At 43.9% G+C, this 5500-nt stretch overlaps 1 non-coding gene across 1 annotated transcript; it reads right to left on the reverse strand.

Annotated features, from left to right (window-relative positions):
• Positions 1–815: 815 nt before the first annotated feature.
• On the reverse strand, positions 816–919 carry LOC145714754 (U6 spliceosomal RNA). The gene has a single exon (XR_014136966.1). It is a non-coding gene; the product is annotated as a U6 spliceosomal RNA (small nuclear RNA).
• Between the last annotated feature and the right edge of the window lie 4581 nt (positions 920–5500).

Below are 5500 nucleotides of genomic sequence, written 5' to 3' on the forward strand. Positions count from 1 at the left end.
CTTTTTTTTTTTTTTAAGCATTTATTTATTTTGAGAGAGAGAGAGGGAGAGAGAGAGGAAGCACGCAAACAGGGTGGGGGGGGGCAGAGAGAGAATCCCAAGCAGGCTCTGCACTGTCAGCACAGAGCCTGATGTGGGGCTCGATCTCATGAACTAACCGTGAGATCACGACCTGAGCTGAAATCAAGAGTTGGACCCGCAACTGACCCAGGCGCCCCTGTGCCTTGCAGCTTCTCGATGAGGAAACATCCCTTACCGTCAGTTCTTAGCAGGTTAGATTTGGAAAGGAGCACGCAAGGCCAATGACACATGCGGGAGGCTGGTATAGACCTGTGACAACGGCGTTCACAAGACTTAATGCCACATAGTAAGGGCAACAGAAAGAGCTTTTCATAAGTTAAGGGCTAGAAGACAATGGAGGAAAGCATGCACTTGACAAAGACATAGTGATGGATGATAAAGACAGACCAGAGCTCCCCACCCACCCCCCCCGGCTCTCACTTTACACCTGTATTTTCTTTCAAGGAGAAATTTTCATACTCAAAGTCTAGCCCAGTGCTTTCCTTTCCTTTTTTTTTTTTTTAAAATGTTTATTTATTTCTGAGGGAGAGAGAGAGAGAAACAGATTATGAATGGGGAGGGGCAGAAAGAGAGGGAGACAGAATCCGAGGCAGGCTCCAGGCTCTGAGCTGTCAGCACAGAGCCCGATGCAGGGCTCGAACCCACAGACCATGAGATCATGACCTGAGCCAAAGGCGGACGCTTAACCAACCGAGCCACCCAGGCGCCCCTGGAGATTCTTTAAAAAAAAAAAAAAAAAAAAGGACTGCTCCATGAATTTGCGTGTCAGCCTTGCACTGGGCCATGCTAATCTTCTCTGCATCGATCCCAACTTCAGCGTCTTGCCAACGCGGTCACTGAAAATGGAAATTCTGATTTGGTCGGTCTGGGTGGGGCCCAGGAACCTGCATTTCTAACAAGATCCCAGGTGATGCTGCGGCGCTAAGGAAAGAAAAGCCCAGGGTGGAGAAAGCGGTTCGAATGGTCTTGCAGAGTATTTCATTGTTGTAACCAGGTTCAAGTCTCTGGTCTGGACAAATTGCCTCTCTCAGAGCCCTGGGAGTGCCTGCAAATGAGACCTTGAGACCACTCTTGGGGATACTTTTGTTTTCATCAGTGTGGAGAGTAGGAGAGGTGCCAGAAGCCTGAAGACAGGCAAATGTGATCGTGGGTTTTCAAAACCGGAAAGAAGCGGCCGTGGACAGATCGGTAAACTTGATGTTGATTCCAGGAGACAATCTAAAATGGATTATGTTTTTTGTTTTGTTTTTTTTTTTAACGTTTATTTATTTTTGGGACAGAGAGAGACAGAGCATGAACGGGGGAGGGGCAGAGAGAGAGGGAGACACAGAATCGGAAGCAGGCTCCAGGCTCTGAGCCATCAGCCCAGAGCCCGACGCGGGGCTCGAACTCACGGACCTCGAGATCGTGACCTGAGCTGAAGTCGGACGCTTAACCGACTGAGCCACCCAGGCGCCCCAAAATGGATTATGTTTGAAGCATGGTTTCTGTTCACTGGACCCAGTACGAGTTCCCTGAGAACAAACCCTGTCAGACTAGTTTCGTTACCTTTGATTGGTTTCCTAGAATGCTAGGTCTGGGCAGCGGCAATAGGGAGCAAGTGAAATCTGGCAAAATGTTAGCTGAGGACTTTCAAGATGTTATTTGTGAGAGCGACACAATAGCGACTGGTCTCGAAGACGACGAGGGGGGATTAGGAACTGGTTAATCCAGTCTGCCCAGGGGGCCCTGATTAATGATTAATAGTTCCCAAAGGATAGTCTCCAGGCCTATTAGAAGGCTTCATCCTCGGCCTGGTCTGTTTCTGCAATTTTATTGCTGGCTCAGATCAGTGGTTCTCAAATATGAGGGTACATCAGGCTCTCTTGGGGACAAGGGATGCTGGTTAAAATATAGGTTCCAAGTCTCCAATCCTGGGCTCGGATTCAGCAGGTCTGAATGCATTTTTTTATTAAGCATCTCAAGGTGACTCTGAGGAAGATGTTCTGGGGAGCTTGATTTGGCAAAAAGAAACCCGATGAACGAGAACAAACCTAAGCAGCACAAAAACGCTCTTTTACACATGTGTATTTGGGGTTTCCCAGCTGAGTAAGGGATAGTAAAGCCGAGGCTCGTATTTCCTTAACGATCCATCCTTAAGCCCTCAGGCCCATTTTCTTGATTCTGAATGAGACTGACAGTGGGGAAGTATTTTCCACCTTTGGCCTATATTGTTTGAATTATTTTATCTTTTCTTATTTTTTAAAGTTTATTTGTTTGTTTTGGCAGGCAGAGAGCGTGTGAGCGAGGGAGGGGCAGAGAGAGAGAGGGAGAGAGAGAGAATTCCAAATAGGCTCAGTGCTGTCAGCACAGAGCCTGATGTGGGGCTCAAACTCACAAACCGGGAGATCATGACCTGAGCCGAAATCAAGAGTCAGACGCTTAACCTACTGAGCCACCTGGGCACCCCAGAATTCATTATTTTATTTATTTATTTATTTATTATTTGGGGGATATATATATATATATATATATATTTTAAAATTTATTTATTTATATTGAGAGAGAGAGAGAGAGCACGTGCGTGCACAGGGGAGAAGCAGAGAGAGAATGGGAGAGAGAGAATCCCAAGCAGGCCCACACTGTCAGCATGGCACCCAATGTGGGGCTCGAACTCATGAATTGTGAGATCATGACTCAAGCTGAAGTTGGACGCTTAACCAATTGAACCACCCAGGCGCCCCCAGAATTAATTATTAAAAATGTTTTTTAAATGTTTTTATTTATGTTTGAGAGAGAGAGAGAGAGAGACAGAGGCAGAGCATGAGTGGGGGAGGGGCAGAGAGAGAGGGAGTCACAGAATCCAAAGCAGGCTCCAGGCTCCGAGCTGTCCCCACAGAGCCCGACCCAGGGCTCAAACCCACAAACCATTAGATCATGACCTGAGCTGAAGTCAGATGCTCAACTGATTGAGCCACTCAGGCGCGCCAAATGTTTATTTATTTTTGAGAGAGTGCCAGTTGGGTAGGGGCAGAGAGAGACGGAGACAGAGGATCCAAAGCGAGCTCTGCACTGAGAGCAGCAAGCCGATGTGGGGCTTGAACTCACGAACCGCGAGATCATGACCTGAGCCAAAGTAGGACGCTCAACCGACTGAGCCACCCAGGTGCCCCCCAAATTACCTCCTTTTATAAGAATACCAATCATATTTCATTATTACCCACCCTAATGACCTCATCTTAACCTAATTACATCTGCAAAGACCCTATGTCCAAATAAGGGCACATTTACAGGTAATTGGTAGCGAGGACATCAACACACAGCTTTGTGTTTCAGGGATACAATTCAACCTATAAGAGTTGCCAACACTGAGATGGCAGAAATGTTAGGGTTCTCTGACAATTTTCTTTTTTTGAGAGAGAGAGAGAGAGAGAGAGAATGAGAGCAGAAACGGGGGAGGGGCAGAGGGAGAGAGAGAGAATCTTAAGCAGGCTTCATACCCAGCACCGAGCCTGACTTGGTTGGGCTTGATCTCATGACCGTGAGATCATGACCCGAGCCGAGATCAAGAGTCAGATGTTTAACCAACTGAGCTACACAGGCACCCCTGTCTGACAAATATTTTAAAGCTGCTGTGATAAAAATGCTTCAACAGCAGTTATGAATACACTTGAAACAAACGAAATAGAACATAGAGAATAGAAACAAATGAGAATTTGAGAATATAAAGAAGTACAAAAGGGGCATTTTAAGATTGAAGACTACAATCATTGGGACATAGAACTTAGTGGATGAGCTCAACATCAGAATGGAGGTGACAGAGGGAAGAATCAATAAATTAGAAGATGATACAATAAAAATGACCCAATCGGAGCCAAAGAGATTTTAAAAAATGAACAGAGACTCAGGGACCTAAGGGATTATAACAAAAGATCTAACATTGTGTTGTTGGAGTCTCCGAAGGAGAGGAGAAAGAGGGTAGAGCTTAAAAAGCACTCAAAGAGGGGCGCCTAGCTGGCTCAGTCAGGAGCATGTGACTCATGATCTTGGGATCGTGAGTTCAAGCCCTATGTTGGGCATAGAGGTGACTTAAGACAAAAAAGTACTCAAAGAAATAATGACCAAAATTTCCCCAAATATGGCAAGATACACAAAGCCACAGATCCATGAAGCTAAGCAAATCTCAAACAGGATATACTCAAAGAAATCCATACCAAAGCACATCATAATTAAACTTCTGAAAACTAGAGACAAAGAAAAAAAATCTTGAAAGCGGCCAGAAAAAAAATGGTATCTTGCGAGAAATAACAATTTGAATGATGGCAGATTTCACATCAGAAGTCATGAAAGCCAGAAGGAGTTGGCACAACAATTCTTTAAATGATGAAAAAAAGGAATTGTCCACCTGGAATCCTAGATCTAGTGAGAACATCCTTCAGGAATGAAAGGAAAATCAAGACTTTCTCAGATGAGGAAAAACTAAGAGAATTTGTCGCCATCAGACCAACCATAAAGATCAGCTAATGGAATTGCTCTAAACGGAAAGGATATGACAAAAGAAGAAATCTTGAATCATCAAGAAGGAAGAAAGAAGAATACAGTGAACAAAAATATGGGTAAATAAAATGATCTTTGTCTCTCCTTTTGAGTTTTCTAAATTATGTTTCATGGCTGAAGCCATGATCAGAACACTTTCTGAGGTGGTTCTAAATGTGTGGAGAAAAAAGAATACATAAAAACAAGAATTTTTTTTTTTAATGTTTATTTGTTTTTGAGACAGAGGGAGACAGAGCGCGAGTGGGGGATGGGCAGAGAGAGAGCGAGACCCAGAATCCGCAACAGGCTCCAGGTTCTGAGCTGTCAGCACAGAGCCCGATGCGGGCTCCAACCCACGAACCGTGAGATCATGACCTGAGCCGAAGTCGGATGCTTAACCGACTGAGCCACCCAGGCGCCCCTAAAAGCAAGAATTTTAAAGAAAAGTTAGCAAGGCTGCTAGATAAATTTCGATTATATGAATACCACCCGCGTTTTGTATATTGTCCATCGGAAAATTTAAATTAAAATGTATGAGATACGTGTGTGATAAATTATAGTAAGAAAATTTTAAATGCTTAAGAATAAATCTAATATCATGCAGAGAAAAATAGATGTGCATAGAGGAGGCATTTAGGACAATTATATTATAAATAGGGGAAGGAAAAGGAATATAAAGGGAGGGAAGATTTCTATACTTGAGTCAAGCTGGTAAATTTATGACACCGGTAGCTTGTCATGAGTCATGTGTCTGTATAATGTAATACCTAGAGAAACCACTGAAGCACCTTTGCAAAGAAAGATACTCAAAAACGTCATAGATAAATTAAAATGGATTTCTAAAAAAGGTCTATGTAACCCACAGAAAAGCAGTAAAAAGAACGTCGGAAATGAAAAACTGAAC

Source organism: Panthera onca, chromosome X (assembly GCF_046562875.1).
Source record: "Panthera onca isolate mPanOnc1 chromosome X, mPanOnc1 haplotype 2, whole genome shotgun sequence".
In the NCBI taxonomy this organism is placed as follows: domain Eukaryota; kingdom Metazoa; phylum Chordata; class Mammalia; order Carnivora; family Felidae; genus Panthera; species Panthera onca.